We start from the raw sequence: 22,813 nt of genomic DNA, 5'->3' as shown, positions 1-22,813 counted from the left end.
CCTGAAGAGAGCTGGGACCACAGTCTCAAAGAAAATCATTAGTAACAAACTACGCCGTTGTGGATTAATGCAGCACACGTAAGGTCCCCCTGCTCAAGCCATCACATGTCCAGGCCTGTCGGAAGTTTGCCAATGAACATCTTGATAATCCAGTGGAGGAATGGGAGAAGGTCATGTGGTCTGATGAGACAGTTTTTTTTGGGTGTAAACTCCATTCGCCGTGTTTGGAGCAAGAAGGACGATCATGAGTACGACCCCGAGAACACCATCCCAACCGTGAAGCATGGAGGTGGAAACTATGGAGTAAGAACACTATCAAAAAGATGTATGCGTAACTTTAGTATTCATATTTTAAAATTTAATATCTTTATTTTTATCCATTTGTGCGAAAATTTAACAGGCACGCAAAATTAGGTTTTATACATGTGTGTTTTTAGTGAGTGGGGACTCTAAAAGTATGACTGAAAGCATTCATGAGACAACTCTACTTCTACGACTAAAAATTTCTTGAGTGTGAACACGAATTCAAGTTTACGGGTACGAGTAAAAAACAGTTGAAATGACGTAAACTGCAGCCCAGGCCAAGGGTAATCAAACCTCGATTACATTTAATGCCCCATGCGTCACAGGTGAAAATGGCTAACCGACCGGGCTTCTAGCCAGGTCGCCATCAAGGTAAAGTAAAAAACGTCTTTTGAACATTTTTCATACGGTTTTACCCACTGTGATAGCACTTTATAATGATATACATTCCCGCAACTCATAGATGTTATTGGGTTGAGATTGCAAAACCGAACGGGTATTACTGTTGTTAACTCTAGCTAGCTAGTGCTATACGTTAGCTAGCGCTATACGTTAGCTAGCGCTATACGTTAGCTAGCGCTATCGTTAGCTAGCGCGGATAAGTGTCTGTGGGAAAGTTATGATGTTAGAACTCGACTGTTTTTGCTGTTGAACTGCAAGATATGCAGTACGTTACCGAAAAACACCTCACTGCTTAGCATGTTGAACAGAGCAGTAATGAGAACGGAACTTACGCCCAAACATACTTAAGTTGTAATATTTTTAAAAGATATTTAGCCTAAGTAATCCTATAAAGTTGAATTTGGGACAGATAAGTCTGTACAGAATTGCATCTAAAAATGTATTTGGCATTTACACGCACCCCTGGCACTCGGTTACTGCAGCGTTGGAGTCAAGGATCAACTGGACATATTAAGTCAACCTCACTTTAATTTGGACTACTCCCAGTAAGTTTAATCGGAAGCCCTTTTTTCTCACCTCTGCATCTACCATTTTAAAACATCCCCGCTGAAATTGTGGAGTGTATTTTAACCCTCCAAAGACTGATCCACGCGCTCTTTTCCAAAAGGGCCCTGTGTTTTTATAGAGGAGTACGCGGCCGACTAAGATTGTTTTTTCAGAGGAGTGTGTCCCAGTTTTGACATGCCCTTACAGTGTTTTTTATTGCCAAGCCTGTGGTGTCAGCCAAAGCAACATTTTCTAGCGTTACGTGAACCCGGGTTTTCCACAAGACATACATGAAAACTGGAAAACGATGTTCTAATTCATCAACATCCAGGATGTCGTGACTGTAGAAACCCTGTACCAAGGCTAACCCCACAAAAATCAGGGACTATGCATATGTCCGTGTCAGACAGCATATTTAAATGTATTTATGGCTTATGTTTTTTTTTTTCAAGATTTACTATAAAAACCGTCGTATAGATACAATATCTGGATCCACAACAAACAACTGCTCAAACACTGCCCTTTCATTTCCTGAAGGCAGTGGAAAACTATGGCTGGCCTTCCAGGTAAATAATGATATCTTGTGTTACTGTTTCTATGCTATTTTGAACACTTCAGCTATGTTCAATGGTTTATTTTGTTAGATAATTATAAAAGAGCTTATGAGATTATAAATTTTCATTCATTAAGGGTCAGGGGGTGACGAAGGTGGTAAAAAAGTCGGCATTGCTATAAAAAACATGTCAGTGTTTAAAAGGGACTGAAAGAAGAAGCTTCATTGCTGGCCGACGCGTACACAACTGTTGAGTTATAAAAAGTTATAAACTGTGTATTATGCAGCCAGGATGGGAATAATATTCATATGTCTGAAGGGAAAGGGAGGATGGCCATTTGTTCCTCACCCTCCCTTCCCCCTGTTTCCTGACTGTAAAGTATTGATCTGGTCAAGTCTGCATTCAACATATGGAAAGGAGCTCCTGCTATGCAACAAAAGTCTCCAGTCGGTCCCTGTCCCTGGGGTCTGGTCTAGGCAAAACAATACCCAAAGTTGATTGGAATATGTTGATGTCAGAGGGTTTTAACATTTACACGACAAAACCATTTGCCCTGCAACCAAAAGCGACCCCCAAAGGTGCAGACCATCATTGGGCAGCAATGATGCACTCAACATGCTGTCCTGACAACAACGGACCAATGAGAAAGGAATTTTAAGCACCCTGGAAAAACGAACAGCCCCCCGGTGCAACGCAAAAAGTGTGAACTAAGAAGTTTTGGACTGCTTCCATGTGACTCCGTCAGGAGGAGCGTGGATCAGTCCGCTGTCGCGCAGTGTTATTTTGTTTGTTGTCTGGGTTGTCTTTGTCTCATCGTTTCACACTGCTGTTGCATTAAACCTTCAAACCCAAATTTTCAATTTGACCCCCAGCCTCCTTTTCCTCAGAAATCTGAACGAATGCGAGTAAGTTATGAATTTCTAACACAAACCCAAAAGGGTTAAAATGTTTTACTGTATATCATAGTGATTGTTAAAATCATTGTTGGAATGTATTTTAAGTAGGACTATATGAATGTTACTTTTTAGTTGAGTAAGTCCTTTATTTCTTATCTAGGATTAAGCGGCCCATGGGGAGATGTCTGGACCTGTGTCACTCAAATTTTTACTACAACGTTCTTCAGTCTAAAAGATGATGGCCTGTTGGATTTGTCAGATGCTGTACATCTGATTTGTGCCCACTACGTGTTCCTTCCACGTCTGGCAGAGGCCCTTCACACCTTCAGAGGGCTGGGACAACCATCCCTTAAAATCTGAAGGTGGACTCTCCCCTAACCAACTCTGGGTTATGGGTCACATGCAGAACCCTTGTGACCCAGATGGAGATTTGCAGGTTTGTTGAAGCTCTCTCTCAAGGTGGTCTCTAAAGGCAAAGTGCAGCTACAAATTTTCAACCTGAAGGTGTGGATGTAGATTTATATAAAACAAGCTGAAATAAAAAAAAAATGGGTGTTAATAACTCTAGAAGAAAGTTTTTTGAATGATATAGAAGTATGTAAGAGTAGTGTGTTGAGCTTAAGCACACAATTATACCAACTCAACTGAGCATAATTTATGATAGATTTTTAGTCTTTATTTTCTGCTCTAGGTATTTGTAGGTCAATGTGTACTTGGCTGTGTTTTCAAATATTTCTAAATGTATCATACAAAATACGGTAACATGATTTTCAGAACATGGAGCTGTTTGGAACTGACTGGGAGATGTTTGAAGGTGTGCCTGAAGAACCTTATGGAGTTGAAGTCCCACAGATTGAGTGCCCATTGACTTCAGCTTTTATGGAAACTGTACAGTCCATGATCAATCCTTCGGCATTGTCAGAATCATTTGGCAGAGACATTTACATAGCAATGGTTTAGTGCATTGAAAGTGTGACACAAAGAAATGTCTAAAAGATTTAATGGTATGAAGTTCAACACTTGCCAACAAAGACTGACCGTTACAAAAGGTTTGTTAATTTTAACATGGGAGTAACAGTGAGGTACAGTTGTGCTCATAAGTGTACATGCCAATGATTAAGTTGACTAAAAAGAGGAATAAGACAAATCATGTTTTGGAAATTTATCTTAATGCCTTAATTAAAAAATGAGGAAAAATCCAACCTATAAGGACACCAATTTCCTTTGAATGAATAATGTATTGTAAATGTTCCAACTTAAAATACAGGGGCATAAGTATACATCCCCTATGTTAAATTCCCATAGAGGAGAACGAGCGACAATGGAAACGACTGGACGTTGTTTTCAATGGGGGAGGGGCGGCGGCTATTTTAATTCCAAAGGCCTAGGGAGTTTTATAAGGATGCACAGTATCCTGAGCCATGAAATAACTGGCCTTCAATAATAAAAATCTGCCTCTATGGGAATTTAACATAGGGGGTTGTATACTTATGCCCCCTGTATTTAAAGTAAAAACATTTATTTACAATACATTATTCATTCAAAGACAATTGGTGTCCTTAAAAGGTTGGATTTTTTTCCTCATTTTGAATTAAGGCATTAAGATAAATTTCCAAAACATGATTTTTTTTTTTTTTTTTTTAATCCTCTTCTTAGTCAACTAAAGCATGGGCATGTAAACTTATGAGCACCACTGCATATCATTAACAGCAAAGCAATGGCTTTGTAACAATGAGTAAAGGTTATTCACAGAAGTTTTTAAATAAAAATGTCAAAACAATACAATGCAGTTACTGGGTAGTTTTCCTTTGGAGTGAGTTGTTACACCCTGTCAAAGGTTTGCCCATGGCATAAGGCTAGTGTCATAATGTTTTAGAATTGATGTTTATTTCCATGCGGTGTTTGGCAGAACCAATCTCACTGAAGACAGGGTGGCTGTTCTCCAGAATGAAGATTGCATCCACCTTTAGGAAGAAGGAAATACATTTCAGTCTGTATTCAACGGTTATTCGTGCAGAAAACAAATGCTTAATTAAAAGCAGCCAGAAACCCATGCAGAGCTACTAGGATGTGTTGTTACAGTCCCTATGAAGAATCAGCACATCCCCACATCCTTGAGGAGCCTGGTTGTTTAAGTGACTACAAACCCTCCCCATCCAACCACACCCGAGTACCCCAGCCGTACAGTTCTGCCTCGGCTGTTAGCTCTGTGTAGGTCTGGCTTTTCCATTCATATGCTTCCCCAACGGCAACCTCCCATGGTACAATATATACAGGCAAGAGACTTATATGAAGTTGACCACAAAATCAGGTGTTGCGTAAGAATGGTTGAGACAAGAATGTACCTTATCATCTAGTCAAATTGTTGTACAATACTCCTTTGCCATAATGAACAACAAATGTTAATATACCTTATCATGCTGTCTCTCTTATCTACTGACACAATTCCAATGTAACCGCAGGTTATATAAAATGGTAAACTATAATTCTCATTTGTTATCATCCATCAACACAGAACAACCTAACAATATGTCTACATTCTCAATTATTGATTATGTTAGGATGAATGCAGTTTACTTTGTTTTATCCAGCAGTTTTAATGCCAGCTTCATAAAATATTCAAAGCAAAATAATCTATTTAAAATCTGTATCCATAGTCCGCAGACCTCCTGCAGCAGGTCTCAATCAGAATCAGAAATCAAAATCAGAAATAGTTTGACTGACTGCAGGCTATTGCCATATATCTCACTACAGTAGATGAATGTAGTGATGACCTTGAAAAACTGTTTTTTTAATACATGTTGCATTGCATATCAATGGATTTTTAACCCTCAATCGTTCAGGTCCTCCATGAATAAAAAGCAGGGACTGGCCACTGAGTCCTAAGTTACTGTTTAGCACATCATGCTCAGTAACATTACAATGACTTGCTGGTGTTAAACTATATACTGGCTCAGTGTTAACACTAATGATCTGGTCGAAATGGTTAAACATATGATTACGTTGCAGCTGAGTTAACTAACTATAACGTTACTTTCACACAGAGCACTTAATCCACGCTAGCTAACGTATAGCACTAGCTAACGTATAGCGCTAGCTAACGTATAGCACTAGCTAGCTAGAGTTAACAGCAAGTAAATATCGTTCGGTTGCAAGCTAAAGCAATAACGTCTATGAGTTGCAGGAATGTATATCATTATAAAGTGCTATCACAGTAGTAAAACCGTATGAAAAATGTTGTCTGACACAGGACATATGCATAAGTCCCTGAGTTTGTGGGTTAGCCTGGGTACAGGGTTTCTACAGTCACGACATCCTGGATGTTGATGGAATTAGAAAAACGTTTTCCAGTTTTTCATGTATGTCTTGTGGACAACCCGGGTTCACGTATACGCCAGAAAATTGTGCTTTGGCTGACACCCAGCAGGTTGGCAATACAAAACACTGGTAAGGGCATGTCAATAAGCTGGGACAGCAGCTCCTCTGAAAAACAAAATCTTAGTCGGCCGCGTACTCCTCTAATAAAAACACAGGGACTCTTTTGGGAAAGAGCAGCGTGGATCAGTCTTTGGCGGGTTAAAATACACTCCACGATTTCAGCTGGGATGTTTAAAATGGTAGATGCAGATGTGAGAATAAAGGCTTCCTGATTTATAACTTACTGGGAGTAGTCCAAATTAAAGTGAGGTTGACTTAATATGTCAGTGATCCTTGACTCCAAACGCTGCAGTAACCGAGTAGCCAGTGGTGCCTGTAAATGCCAAAATACATATTAGATGCAATTCATGGTACAGAACTTATCTGTACCAATTCAACATTATAGGATTACGTTAGGCTAAATATCTTTTAAAAATATTACAACTTAAGTATGTTGGGCGTAAGTTACCGTTCTCATTACTGCTCTGTTCAACATGCTAAGCAGTGAGGTGTATTTCAGGTAACGTTACTGCATATCTTGCAGTTCAATCAGCAAAACAGGTCGAGTTCTAACATCACTAACTTTCACACAGAGCACTTAATCCGCGCTAGCCAACGTATAGCGCTAGCTAACGTACAGCGCTAGCTAACGTATAGCACTAGCTAGCTAGAGTTAACAACAAGTAAATATCGTTCGGTTGCAAGCTCAAGCAATAACGTCTATGAGTTGCAGGAATGTATATCATTATAAAGTGCTATCACAGTAGTAAAACCGTATGAAAAATGTTGAATAAAGACGTTTTTTACTTTACCTGTGATGCTGAGCCTGGGCTAGAAGCCTCCGGTCGGTTAGCCATTTTTCACCTGTGACGCATGCGCATTAAATGTAATCGAGGTTTGATTACCCTGGCCTGGGACTGCAGTGACGTCATTTCAACTGTTTTTTTACTCATACCCGTAAACTTGAATTCGTGTTCACACTCAAGAATTCGTAGTCGTAGAAGTAGAGTTGTACTCATGAATGTTTACAGTCATAGCTTTTAGAGTCACACTCACATAAAAACACACATGTATGAAAACCTAATTTTGCGTGCCTATGTAATTTACGCACAAATGTATAAAAATACGAATATGAATTTAAAAATACGAATATGAATACATAAAGTTACGCATACATCTTTTTGATAGTGTTCTTACTCCATAGGAAACATTCTTTGGGGATGCTTTTCTGCAAAGGAGACAAGACGACTGTACCGTATCGAGGGGAGGATGGATCGGGCCAAGTATCGCGTGATCTTGGCCAACAACCTCCTTCCCTTAGTAAGAGCATTGAAGATGGGTCGTGGCTGGGTCTTCCAGCATGACAACGACCAGAAACACAGCCAGGGAAACTAAGGACTGGCTCTTAAGAAGCATCTCAAGGTCCTGGAGTGGCCTAGCCAGTCGCCAGACCTCAACCCAAGAGAAAATCTTTGGCGGGAGCTGAAAGTCCGTATTGCCCAGCAACGACCCCAAAACCTGAAGGTCTGTATGGAGGAGTGGGCCAAAAACCCTGCTGCAGTGTGTGCAAACCTGGTCAAGAACTACAGGAAACATATGATCTCTGTGAATGCAAACAAAAGGTTTCTGTACCAAATATTAAGTTCTTCTTTTCTAATGTATCAAATACTTATGTCATGCAATAAAATGCAAAATTATTTAAAAAAACATACAATGTGATTTTCTGGATTTTCGTTTTAGTTTCTGTCTCAAGTGTACCTATGATTAAACATTACAGACCTCTCCATGCTTTGTAAGTAGGAAAACCTGCAGAATCAGCAGTGTAGCTCTCTCACACACTCACACACACACGGTCACAGAACCAATGAGTCACTCTGTTTCTCTTGCCAGGAACAGCTGTCATTCTTGTGAAGAAGAGCTGAGCTTTATTCACTAGACACGTGCTGCTGCTGTGTGCCAGGACAGTAAAAAAAAAGCAAAAGGTCTGCTGTAGGGATGTCCTGATAAGCTTTTTTGACCCTGATCCAATACCGAGTCCCAATCCAATACTTAGTTACTGAGATAATTGAGTGCACACAGTTGTTACTAAAACTAAAAACCCTAAAATGCCTTACGCTTAATACATCAATTGGTGCAGCATAGACCGTTAATATAAGTGGACAGAGCATCGGTTTCAAAAAAGTGAACCCAAATGCGGAAGTAACTTAAACCGCATTCTATTAAAATTGCAGAGGGCGACAGCGTGGTTGCAAAAGGGGTTTGGTTAAATAGAAGTCATGGAGAAATGAGCCAGTTCTCACTTGATTATTCTCAGTAAACATCTTCATAATGAGTTATGGTCTCGATCGCAGTTTAAGTATTCTCCCAATACAGAATGATGTTCTTTTTTGAAATTACGGTCTCGTGATTTTAAAATCGGCGATAAACCCGGGGGTGTTTTAGGGCGTGGCTATGATGTGATTGACAGTTCCGGCCTGTCAATCATGACAGAGTGTTGCAAAGCTTGTCCGGCACGTGAATTTCTTTTTGGGGGTTTGACTACGTTTCATCGCTGTGGCTGTGCATTTTGGTCGGATAATAATATCTTGTTCAGCGGTGGGTTTGGGCACGGCAAGACACTCAAAGGAATCGGCAGTTCAGTTTTTCCGTTAAGTAAAATTATATTTTGTTTTAATACAGTTTTCTTTAGCCAACGTTAGCATCTCAATTAATATCAGTTAGCTAGTTTCTAGATTGCACCTTGCTAAGAAAGCTAGCGGGCTAACTAATAAGGCTATGCGACCGTATAACGCATGCAGTTATGTATAAACGTATTAAAAATAATTAATGTTACAGCGAATACAGAAGGTATGCACCGATCTCGCCTGTGATTGTTGATCTGTAATAGGTGGTATGAGTGTAATCGATGCGAATGTAATGGTAACGTTAGCTTAAAATCAAAGCCTGATGAGCTAACGTTAATTGCAAATTCATAAACCCTATTAGCACGGGGTAAGTCATCGTGGAACAGCGTGTGATTCGGGACATAAACCCTCATATCTTTGTGTGGCGGATTTGTAGTCAAAGTGACCTGCTTTTGAGTCAAATATATGCATACATGGCGAGGCCTGCAACCCCACCCAGTCGGGGTGCGGATCTTTGGGCGAGGGGTTTACAGGCACCTGTCCCCCTCGCCGCGGCAGCACCCCCCCAGCATGCCATCACCACAGGACTAAGCTGCGGGAGGGAGGCGTTGACTTGGAGACGGAGGTTCCGGGTGGGGGGGGTGGGTCAGATGTTAGCGATAAAATGGCGCAATGAAACAAATTAGACATTATTTTAAAGTTCCTTTGGGGTATGACATTTTTAATTCTATTAAATATACATTTCAATCATTTTCATTATAGATCCCATACAGCAGATGTGGTCCCTTTAAGTAAATTGATAGTATAACCCCTTTTGGATGTGAGTTCTAAAGCACAACAGGGAATTTCTGTCCAAAACAGACTTCCTTTGATGAGGCCAGGCTGAAGCAATGGTTGGTGAACATGAAGGAGAGAGAGGACCAGCAATGGAACCACAAAAAGTCACGCCCTGTTTTCACACTTTGAGGAAGATCAGTTTTTAGAGACAAGCAGGTATTATTAATTTAAATAAATAATTTAGTGTGTGTCTATAAATTTAGTCATATATAATATAATTAATTGTGATTACCGTGCTTAACTACATTTTTGTTTTTACTGGAACTACAAAGGTATCCACACGGGAAACTGAATGAGCAGAGCCTCCAGAAGGAAGACGAGGTTTTAGGGTGATGAGCCTCCAGAAGGAAGACCTTTTGTGTAGAGCGGCGTATTTGGTGCCATTTCATCTGGATGGGGAAAAACCCAGAGCGTTGACCACATCCAAAGTTTAAATGTGTTCTGATTGTTAAAAATGCCAGAAAATCATTTTGGTTCAGCTTTTCTGCGAAGGATGGACAATCTTTGGACTTGGTAGTTAGAGGTTCAATTTCTTGGGGTTTGATTTGGGTTTCTGCTGTAGTTTGAGAGGTGATAGTAGTAACATTAAGTAGTTTGTGGATTAAAACTTTATAAAATATAAATGGAATAAATAATGAATTAACTCTAGCAGTCACAGGTGAAAATATGTTTGGTAATTTCACATAAAGGGTCTGTTATTTTAGATTTATGTACTGTTTTTGAATTAAATAGACATTGCATGTCTATGGTTTTTAGTTTCATACTTTAAAAATGTCAGTAACTAATGATTAAATCAAATGTACTGTACATTTGATTTAATCATTAGTTATGACATTTTAAAAAGTTTTTTAATTTCCTTTGCAATTTGTGATCATACGCTATGATTTACAATAGCCCTGCACAGATTAACAGCACCTAGTGCATTTCAATTATCTACTAAAAATGTTCAAAATACACAAGAAAAGCAAGTATGGTAACATTATGTGTATTAAAGCCAAAATAGAAAGGACACTTTTAATCAATTTCAAATTCTATAAAATTACCCAAAGTCTTCTGTTGACTACAATGCTGGATGTCCTATTTAGTTACTTTAGAAAAAACAAAAAAAATGTAGCTTTAGAAGGACCTTTATTTCACATTGAAATGGGCATCAACTTAAAAAAAAAAAAAAATACATTAACCAAACACTAAAGATTTTTAAAAATATATGAATTAATAATGTAGTTCACCTTTTACAAGAGTAATTCCATACATAAAATATGCTGGGGTTAAGGTAAAGGCAAATTAACTGTCACAAGACAGTCTGCTAATAAAGAGGTCGTTGAATCTCTCCCTGTTAATTCAGTAGAAATGGTTGACATTACAAATCACAATTTTAAAAATACAGCTTAACATTAAATCTTACGCACTTGTGCTATCAGGGCCCCCATATGCAGGTGGAGGTGCTGCAGGTCCTCCTCCATCCTGCAACAAGGTTGACGCCCCGACGTCTCAGGTCATTCCCCCCACAGGAATAAGGAGGACGTCGGGGGCAGTCTTCCTTGTAGGGATGGTAAAAGAAAGGGAGAAATCTCTTTCCCCCGCCCGACCAACCAAGCAAATATTTTAAGCTATAAGAGAAAAAAGGATAAATGAACAGCACTCTTATTACACACTATTTGAAAATGCTTTGTTTCCTTGGCTTAGTTGTAAAAAAAAAATCTGATTAAAGTTAATGTTTTACAATATATAGCAAAAAGAAAATTAACTAATACTATTGCTCCTCGGGCTCTCAGCACTCTTATTCTAAAGAATGAAAGAAACATCAATTTCCATTTGAGCCCCCATAGTAAATATCTATGACACTAGCATGTAACTGTACTTCATTAATTATCCAGGAGAATACACATGAATCAACAACAGTCTATTGTTCTTTAGTGTAATTGTAATTTGTAAAGGAGCTTATTTCTGTAACATTAGCTCTTAACAGCATGCAAAGGTTAAATGCCCAAATTATAGGGCTGACAGGGCAAACAGTAGCACATTATTGGTGCATTATGGTTATTAAAAGTAGCCAACGTTATAAGAAACTTTGGGGATACATGGTAATAGCGTTACACAATGATAAGCATTGACAATCGCCGTTTTGCATTTCGCTGACACTACGTGTTAAACTACGAGAAGTAAACTTGATTAAAAAAATTAACGTTTGAAAGTTTACAATAGCTAGTTAACGGGCAAGCTAACGTACAGACAATTACATGGTAACTTCAGTACGTTTTTTTCTTTGCAATGTGACTTTTTATATGTTACATAACCATAGACTATAGGGACAAAGATATACTTAAAAAAATAGTGAAGCTAAATATTACCTTGAAAATTCAAACAGCAGTTGCAACCAGATTGCCAGTGAAAGTGGTTTGCTAAAGGTTTCGGTAGAGCAGTGTTGCTAAATCTCAGCTAACGTCAGTCAAAATCCCCCCATAGACTGTATATCCGCCCACCGGTCGGTGGCTCCCCTCTCACTCCGCCTTTCTCTAAAATCGTCACATCCGCAACCAAGATGGCTGCCGCCATAAACGCAAACCGACGACTCATTTCGACTCCACAAAAACCCAAAGGGTGAGTCACACATGCTTGTCCATTCTATTAAGGTCTATGGGTGCAGCGTTAATGAGTGTTTTCTCCAACATCAAAACGGAACTGAAAGTAGCTACATTGAGAAACAAACACAAGGAGGGTAACCTAGCTTACCGTAACAAGTGAAAGGAGAACGCCAAGCTCCCTTTCCCCAAAACAGAAGCTAACCCCGGTAATGTTAGGGGCGGACGTATGAATGCGTAGGGCCAGCCGCATGACGGAGACAACTGCAGGACAGAGAACACTACAGGCTGCTTTCACCGGCGACCCAAAAGCTGGTTAGTAAATACGCAGGAACACCAAAAGCAGGGGGGAAAGTGGATTAATATTGGGATGTCTACACAACTGTGTGAGTCAATTGACTTCAAAAAGTTTGTCGCTTTACTCTAGGGCTTTAACCAAAGAACCAAAGAAAATCTTTGTCGACTGAAGTGAAATTTTCGACTACAAATCGACTGGGGGAGGGGGGATGCGGAGGGGCGCGGAAGGGCGGAAAAAAATGTAAGATTAAATAACTGTCCCACAGTACTTGTCCTTGTATGCTATTTGCAGTATATGAAATCATTTTTGACCTAATTATTTTGCACTAAAATGCCACTTGTCTATCAGCTCTGACAGTGCTGCATCAGCGCTCTGTGAATGTCCTCGCACCGAGCGGCTGAACACGGAGACACGAGTAGACTATTAGTTATACGCTTTTACTCTTACTCGTGCTGCCGCTGTATATTAACAAGTTCTTAAAACCTCAGCCCTCCACAACAGCAACGGGCCTCATATCCTGAGAAATAAAGTCGACAATTCCTTCCGTGTTATTATTTTAGCGTTTGGACGGTAGAGGCTTAATATCCAGCGTGGTGTGGGTGTGTCTGGGGAACGCTACCGTCATTGCGGGTGGGTGCGCCGGTAGTTATAAAACAATTATTAGACTATGAAATATGCCAATTCTGATATGTTCATATAGCCTACTCAAAACCAACAGGGCAACCTAACGCAGACAAGTTAGCTTACCGTTTTTAGGTGATATGCAATGTTTGTTGTCGAGCTGCAATATGCCTGTTGCTTGCCAACTTTGCAAGAGACTTTTTCCCGTTGTCTATTTTTGTAAAATGCCGCCACACTGCTGATGTCTTCGACATGGTAGAGGAGGACTGACTGGAAATTAAACACTCATAATAAATATTCAGCAAACCACTAAACCAAGGCTTTCTAGTTTTTTCTTCAATCTCTCTCCAGTGGGTTGGGCTAATCCAACAAAAGAGAAAACAAAGGGGGTGTTCTGAAGACAGACTGTTACCTGAGAAACAGGGATGCTCTGAAAACACCCCCATTAGCAATTAGTGCTTTCCACCCATAGACCATAACGGTCTATGCTTCCACCTGATGAAATAAGGCAAAAAAAATAAAAAAAAATCAACCAACCAGAATTTTGGTCGAGCCAGAACGTATCGACCATAATCGACTGGGAGATTACAGCCCTACTTTACTCGAACCAAAATTCAAAACACCGGTTATTGTCTGTCTTCTTTAGTCTGTTGGCTGTAGCAGCGTCTTGTGTAGACTGTTTACATCTGTGTGCTCATACATGTATACATATTTCTAAAATTGCATGATGTTTTTTTTTTATATTACAATACTTTTTCTGACCATTTCAAATCCCGACTAATAAGCCATATTACAAAAAAAAAAGAAGACAAAATTAAACTAAAACTAAGCATTTTCAAAAAATAAAAACTAGCAAACTAGCAAAGTTGCTTTAAAAACTAAGCTGAATTTGAAAACAAGTCAAAACAAAATAAAAACTAATGAAAAATGCAAAACTATAATAACCTTGGTTTGGTACTACACTTTTTTTTTCATTGTCAAAAAAAAAATACAATACAATAAAAATCATGGCAGAGAATCGTGATATCAATTCTAAGCAAAACCAGTTGTGATTCGTATTCCCCCTCTTTAAACCAATCATAATTCACTTGGGCGGTGCTAAGCGCCGCATAGAGCCACTGTACCGCTACAAAATAGCACAGGGAAGGAACATATGTACGTTCAAAAGTTGTTTTAGCTGTGCAACAGCAAACCTAGAATGGACAGTCTGGATTTACCCTGCAGAGATCTGAGAAGCATTTAACCATAGTCCTCATAAATCCAGCAAAGTTTAGAATTCCAAAACAAAAAAACTTGAAGGTAACAGATATCCGACCGAAAGGAGTGTAATAATAAGAGCACAAAAGGCTAATTTGCCTGCTAACTTACATAATAACCAGCACTCCAAAAACTCGAAACAGAGTCCATCGCAGTGCTCACTCCACATAAAAACGCGCCGCGCCTACAGAACATCACTTCCAGCTAATTCTACGGAGAACCGTGAGGACAGAACAGCAACCTTGATCTGTAACCCAATGTCCTCTACTCTAGCTCAGCTAAAAACAAAGACTCGGTCGGCATGTTAGTGCGTTTGTAACTGGTAGGCTAGCAATGTCATCTTAACTTCACCTGTTCAACTAACTCACCTGTTCAAGTTCATTGGATCCGTTTAGACACACTGCTGACTGTCCTGCTGTTATTGCAGACAAGTGAACTAATGGACTCACAGCTGTGCGTTGCTGCAGTTCAGGTCATCGGCCCGCCACGCCAGTTCCGCCTTAAGGGAAACACGGATGTTACGTGATCCACAGTGGGAGCTCCCCTACAAACTGGACCAGGCTTCAACTCACCTGGTTAAATCATCAATACCAAACCCCACTGTCACTTTCTGCCAGTAGGCGTCTCTTAATCAAAACAATAACAAAAAGGTAGACTTTTTGATGACATCGTGAGGGTTGATCTGTTAAACTGTTGATAATTAATTGTTAAGCTCCTCTTAATGTTGCAAATATGAGCATTTGTAGCTTTCTTTGTCATATACAACAATACATCTGAATACAACTGTTGCCAAGTCATAGCAGTCATCTTGGGCTTAAGGAAATTGTACAGGCATTTTTTTTACTATTTTGTAGGTCAAACTATGAATTGAGAGAATAAGATTATTCAAACAAACAAAAAAAATGAATTGAGATGCACTGATCGATCGGCCAGTGCAGGGCGTTGTACAGTAGACGCAGCCGAGCGCAAATGTGACGCCACGAATGGTTTATACACGTGTGTGGTGGTTGTGACACTCTTCCCCGGAACAGAGGTGGCGTTAATGAGCAAAGGCTAACGACTTCGCTATTTCTACGGACTAGAAGAAGAAGAAAAAGGTACACAACGGTAGAACTGGCGGCAACATTGCCGTCAATGCTTCGGTTTGATTCAATGACCTACTTCATCAAATCAAGCCTTTCATTCCCCATAAAAGAACTCATCTTTACAAGAGAGACTTGAGTCCTTGTTTAGGCTTCCTATTTTTCGCTGAAAAAATAAAAAATAAATAAAATAGAGTGGTGCACGCCCTCTGGACACAGGCTCAAAATCCTGGCGTCACATTGGTGTGCGCACACTTGGATGCGTCGACTGTAAAACAGCTCTGACAGGAATCCGACAATTGGTATATTTGTTATATTATATATTTGGGATTAACAAACAAATTTTCCATTAAAGATAAGTTACAAAACATTTGTTTACATTTGTTTTGGAAAGGTGACATTTTCTAATTCTGAATGAAAATATTTTGTTGTTAGTTGTAGCCCTAATATTAATCATTTGGTCACACACTGTGGCATATGAGCCAATGCTTGCATATAAACTTACAGATTTTATATATCTCTGCAAAGAGCAACTGTGTGTACTAGGGTTGGAGCCGAGTTTGTGCCACTAGATCACAGTCATCTTGGCATCCATCAACATCCATCCACATATGAAAACCGCCACAGTGGCTACATTACCAAATGACTAAGCCTCTGCAAAAGCTATGAAAAACCCTTGGGTCAAGACTAATTCATCTCGGCTGCTGCATTTGTGTAATACAGACAACACACACTGTACAGAGCATACTCAGCAAAAACCAGAAGCCAATTGTTTTCCTTATGATTGTAGGCATGTGTACTTTAATTTTAGCTCACCAGACCTTGTAGGAGCCATCTGTATCCCCCTTTTTTAGTTAGGTTATTTATTTTAGCCACTTGGGGGAGTATTGCATTGGGTGTGGCACGTCACTGGGAATTAGGTATATTTACAGGTGTGGTAATTAGTGAGGGAAAGGTGTGGATGGCGGGGAACTTTATTATTCAGCAATGGGTGAAGTACTACTTTACGTGAATAACTGTTTTCTACTTTTATAATAAACGGGAACACCACCCAAAGAGAACTAATGTCTGGACCTAAGACCTTTTGCTATGCGTTGAACACCATGCCACCCATACCGGGTCTTATAGGATAGCCTCACCAGACCTCATATTAAGACTGCAAGGGCATGTGCAGACTGACTGTCCTGCCTGGTAAAGTTTTGTTGCACCCGTTAGGGCTGGACAATTTAAACCTGAGCCAAGGTCTGACCGGTCCAAATCACGGCACATATGGCAATGAATCGCTAAGGCCTTTAAAACACAAAACGGTTTCAAAGGGATTTTGTAGTCAAGCTCTGGGCAGGTTTCAATTTGGGTCTGGAGAGAAGGCAGGTAAAAACCTGCATGTATTCCCACAATCCCATCTTGTACTTGGTTGTAAATGTGTATACTCTTTAGTGCAGTATTAATTGTGCTGTGTTCACAAGCTTTCTATTTTATATAAAAAAAAAATAAATAAAAAATAAAATAAAAAGGGGTACTAGGATAGACAGGACACACCGACCAGTGTTTTACGGTTCATTCCTCTGGACCCAGAGCACCAGTGGTTTTCAAATGGAATTATCCAAACCGGGTCGGATTTACAGGCAACTTACTCACAACAAATTATTACAAGCTGTGGGCAATTCCAATCTTTAACAACAAATGGGACAACCTAGGGCTGGGCAATTTATCGATAAAATATTGTCATTGTAATATGAGACTAGATATTGTCTTAGATTTTGGATATCGTAAAATTGTAAAGTGTTTTCTTCTTTTTCTAGTTTCAAAAGCTGCATTAGAGCAAAGGGATGTACTTTTCTAAAATTAGTCTGTTCTAGCTGTTCTCTTATTTGCCTTTACCCACTTAGTCATTAAATTGACATATCTGATGATAATTTATCAAACATCTCATTGTATAAATGACATTTTGTTAAAGCACCAATTATCAATCCAAGAATATTGTCGCAATGTCAACATTGAAGTATTTGGTGACGAATATGGTGATATTTGATTTTCTGCATATTGCCCGGCCCTAGGACAACCTCTCTCCTTATTGAAGCACTGCAGTTAGGGCTGGGCAATACATCGATGTATTAATATCGCGATATGAGACTAGATATCGTCTTAGATCATGGATATATTGTAATATGGTAAGTGTTGTCTTGACCTGGTTTTACAGGCTACATTACAGTAAAGTGATGTCATTTTCTGAACTTACCAGACTGTTCTAGCTGTTCTATTATTTACCTTTACCCACTAAGTCATTACGTCCCTTCTGGAGAACATTTATCAAAAATCTCAGTGTAAACAACATTTTGTTAAAAGCACCAATAGTCAACCATACAACAGTCATTAATAGTTGCAATAGAACCTGTAATACAGGGGTGACATTGGAGGGTCTTTCTCTACAGTTTGAAATTCATTAAATATTTGACAAACAAACTCAAATTGACTCAGGGTGTTCCCCAGGAAATTGGTAAATAGAGTTTACCACCTCCATAGAAGCCTTAACTCTTCTGACACACTGCTTTGTCTTGGGCACAGCGTTGACACGTGTGGTTGATATGGTCAGTGTTTCCCCTAGAATTTTTTTAGCTGCGGCAGGGAAAGGGGGAGGGGAGGTGGTTTGTTGTTGAACGTCAAACGTTACCTGAAAACTGCATGTCATTTTTCTTTTTAGCATCACACTTTCAGTAACTATGACCACTACAGTCAGAAACATTGTATCAAAATATGAACAGTAACGTTGCTGTTAACAGGCTTATCTGCTAATGTTGGCTACCGACTGTTAACTTGAAACCATCCAACAAATAGACAGTACCGTACGGAGGTCACATTTAACATCAAAACAAAAACATTGAATGAACATTACTAGCTACGTTTTTCCATGTTGGTTTTGAGCGGTATGCACCCCCACTAACCTGGAAAACGGTTTCCTAAACAGTAACGTTAATACAGCGCGTCGGAGGGATACAGCATCTCCTGCAGCGGGGAGGCAGAGGGACCGCAGCGTTCGCTAACGTTAGCTTCTTGTCTCATCTGGGGTCTGATAAACAGTTAATCCATCTAAATCAATGTCCATGTTATTTTCCAATAAACTGTAGCTGTCCTATTGTACAGTTCCCGCGTGAGTGCGGATTTCATGTCGCGGCTTTTGTCACTTTGCCCAAGATTGAGTGACAAGTAGTACTCCGTTTACTTGGCAGCCATGACTTTGCGAGTGATGGTGTCCTGTCACTGTTCCAGTTGCTCGGGGAGAGAGAGCAGATGACAGTTCGCCTGAGTTCAGTAGAGCAGCAGACGGCTCTGCAGTCGTGTAATTACAACTTTATGACTTTTCATAAACCCCTGTTGTGCGTCTTCCTTATACCATGGCAGCAGAAATTTTACCTTGGCAGGCCACCATTAACATAAAGGAAACACTGATGCTATACGCTAGGTTTGAAGTGTGTGCATTTTCCATTGATTAGATGCAGTCAGACTATAATGTGGCTGTACTTGCGGAGTACTCCACAGTGGTCAGCAAAGACCACATACTGAACCTTAGACAAACATTTCCCCCCCCATACATAGTCATTTCTGGTGATTCAAAGCAATAACACAGGTTCACTAGCATGTCCCATTATTATTAACAACGTCCCATTAAAAGTGTGTCATTTTGCATTTGAACGCCGTTCTGCTCAAGTGTGCATTTCTTACCTGCGTGCCTTCCCTTTGTGTAAAGACTGAAAATCGGTGACCTAATAAAAGAAATCATCTCTAGTCCCCAGAAGGTGCAGGGCCACGGAAAGACTTTTCAAACTGGCAAAGCTAACATTAAGGCTGAGTCTCATTTCTGTCTTACCCCTTCCCCTTAGTTTTGCATGTTCACGTGAAAGTAAGGGCTGTCCTAATATTCATTTTGATTGAGAGGTAGGGCTAAGGGGTAGATACCCCTTAGTTTTAATAACATTCGTGAGCTTACTTGAAAGTAAGGGGTACCTAGAATACGTTGCGCAGCCGGCGACAATGGCAACCAGTGAGACCCATAAATGTAAGTATTTTTGGCTGAAATAATTGATTTAAAAATTACAACAGGCTTGTTTTGTGCTCTATACAGTCCTGTACGTATAGACTTGCAATCATGTTCTTAATTGAAACGTTTTAAAAATCACTACCTTACTATGCTAACAGTACACTGCTGATTTGCACAACAGTCCCGCATTTCTCTGCTTTGAATGTGCGCCATACATGTTCACAGTTTTAACCATTACCAGAGAATTTCGTTTGATATCAGTGCGTAACTCTGTCTTTGGAGACATCAATACATGCTTTACATATACCGTCCTGTATCACACAGGGACGGCAGAGGAAACCCAACAGTTGATCCGCTCGGGTTCAAATGAGCAGAAGTTTCTTAAATCAAAATATGCTGAAAAGCAAGTATAGGAGTGAGTCATGCGTTCATGTTGTAGCCATTCATTATCAGTACTGTATTATTGTAACCACTTGTAATTAACTCCTATTCATGCACCTGTTCATTGTTGTAGGTTATGACATCAGGCTGTGGTCTGGAATATCAGAATAGCTTGTGGTCATGTTGTGGTCAATAGTTTGTGGTCTTGTGTGTCTTTTCTAAGTGCATTTTTTATGTGTGTGAAATGTAAGTTATGGTGCTAATAGTTGAGAATGGTTCTGTTATATAGTATATTTTTAAGTAATGTTTTGCCAGTTATGTTTACTTTATTGGGCAATAAAGAGATTTTTCTTAACAAAGAAAGTGTTTCTGAACATCAACAAGATTAAAATTGGTGATAATTGAAACAGACATACAACACACCATGCAGTGGTTATACACATGTGTATTGCAAACAGATTTAAGTACTACACAGATAACATCTGCACCACCCCCAAAGTGAACATAAAAGAAATGTAACATACATACATACATACATACATGCATACATGCACACACTGTTGTCAAAACCCACGCAAACGACACACACACCACACACACACACACACACACACACACACACACACCACACACACACACACACACACACACACACACACACACACACACACACACCAGCATCTTGGAAGTTTGTTTAACCAAGTGGTGTCCAATTTCATAGGGGTAAGACGAAGGGGAAAGAGGGAGAAATGGGATCTAGCCTAAGCTTCAATTTTGGCCGTTCATGTTACAGCATTTTTACATCTGAAACTTTTGCACTGATCACAATGGAGTCACTTCCACGCACTAAAAAAACTTACTAAACTGCTGTACATTTTAACCCTGGATAACTTACTGACCTTGTCTTTCTTATGGATTCATTACATGTGTTGACCTCACGTAATTCCCAGCATAGATCCATCCCCCCTCAACCTGAGCAGAGACCTCAATAGCCAGAATAACAACAAACAAACGTGATCATTAATGAGTCTCTCTTACTTGAGTAGAGTAACACCATTAGCTTTGGTTTTGACAGCATAGCTAGTTCATAACACATCTACAAGTGTCAACATTAATCACAATAATAGGGCTTGTTCAACTGCTGCACTGGCAATGCGCGCACACACACACACACACACACACACACACACACACACACACACACACACACACAGGTTAACGTGTAATAAAGCAGATCAGAGCAATCTCATGAACAATTTAAAGCTGACATTCACTCGTCCTCCCCTTCAAGACAGGTCAAACACACAGTCACGGTGGATCTCTGACAGCAGCCGCAGTTGTTACTTTGAGTAAACATTAGTCATCACTTCCTCTACAGCAGTCACTAAACCAGGTTATGCTAGTAACGTTGCTACACAAAACAAAGCCATGATGGGCTTCTGTTGACCTGAACTAACCTGCTTTGAAAGCACAATTGCCTGACAAGGCGGACAACGGCGGAGCCTAGCTGGCATCAACTGTTTCAGACATACAAGGCCTTGTCTTGCCGTAAAGCTGTACCCCATAGCATGCTAGCTAGCTAGCTGAATCGGGGACTTGTTAGCTTTCCAAGTGTGGAAAACAAGCTAGGAAACCAACACCATAACGTTTTTTAGTGCACAGTTGACAGCCACATTTGCTTACTAAGCCTGCAAATCGAGTGCACATCGCAGACAAGTGTGCATTTTAAAACGGCACGACAACAAACAAGCTAGCGACACGGCTAGCCAGCTTTCTGCCAAGCACAGCTACCTAGCTATCCAATAGCCAACATTAGCACCGCGCTAATGAAGGAAGCTAACGTCTGCTACAGCAGGGCTGTTGTTTTCCCCAGTAACGTTACACACACCGCACTCGAAAATCCGATGTTTCACTTGCCACGGCACACCCGCTTACCTCGGACGAATTATCCTTCAGCTCACTGCAGATAAATGGGTGAATGTATGGCGAGGGGATAGACCCAGGATCCCTTTTTATCGTCGTTCATTCGGTGTACACACTCGCGCTGCTGTAACAGAGACCAGACGCCAGGCGTTAAGTACCAGCCGTTCCAGAGCGCGCACAGTTGTTGAAGTTTGTCGCGGGAGCGCGCTCTGCACGAATCGCATAGTGATCGCATATAGTAGGCTCCAAATATAAAATTCATCATTCCAAAATAAATATATGCATATTTCCATACCAGCCTTACACTCTGTTTCCAACTTAGATATTGTTTTAATCAATTTCCCCCAATATGATATTCAATTAATCATAAATAAACCCATCACACATACATGCACGCCCACACACACACACACACACACACACACACACACACACATGCAATATCCCCCAGAGAATTACTCTGGGGAATATTGTGTTACTCTCACATCATTTTGCTTTCACTTCTCCAATTCATCCAGAAACTGCACATGTTTAAACCAAAAAGCTATACAATTATTTAAAAAGTTGAAAACTCAATATGAGTCAAAAAGTCTTCAAAAACAACTGTGGTTACCTTGAGATGAGTGCCTCTACATATACTGTAACCTACTGTGAGATTATGTATTGCATTTCACAAGTGTGCATAGAAAAGGTTCTAAAAATGGAACATTTTAATCATGATCATCCCTTAATAACACATGGTATGATAATTTGGGCAGCTGTCAGTGTTTTTTTTCTTTTTTACAGAAAATTAATATAAGGTGACAGTCTGAAGCTATCATGCTTCCTAACACAGAACCAGGGACTCAGCAGCTGAAATTGCAGCCATGTGATTCAGTCTTGATACTGAGCATACATGTAACTCTGTGAGATTAAGATTAAAAGGTCATGTGGCTTCCTCCATGGTAATCTGGACATAAGGGAGTCCCCCTACCAACACAGGGAGTATCAGGAGGGCGAGAGATTGGAAGAGCGAGAGAGAGAGACAGAGGAGAGAGACAGAGAGGAGTGTGGG

The 22,813-nt window shown here is 40.1% G+C and overlaps 1 protein-coding gene across 1 annotated transcript in view; it reads right to left on the bottom strand.

Moving 5' to 3' along the window:
* Window positions 1-21,940, bottom strand: part of siah1 (siah E3 ubiquitin protein ligase 1) — a 46,001-nt gene extending 24,061 nt beyond the window's left edge. Inside the window, exon 1 of the mRNA XM_032524162.1 lies at window positions 21,772-21,940. The gene's annotated coding sequence lies outside the window, so the exon portion shown is untranslated. The remainder of the gene's footprint in view (window positions 1-21,771) is intronic.
* Between the last annotated feature and the right edge of the window lie 873 nt (window positions 21,941-22,813).

This window comes from Etheostoma spectabile, chromosome 8 (assembly GCF_008692095.1).
Source record: "Etheostoma spectabile isolate EspeVRDwgs_2016 chromosome 8, UIUC_Espe_1.0, whole genome shotgun sequence".
NCBI lineage: Eukaryota > Metazoa > Chordata > Actinopteri > Perciformes > Percidae > Etheostoma > Etheostoma spectabile.
The sequence above is the reverse complement of the archived record's forward strand: the minus strand, read 5'-3'. Positions and strand labels throughout refer to the sequence as shown.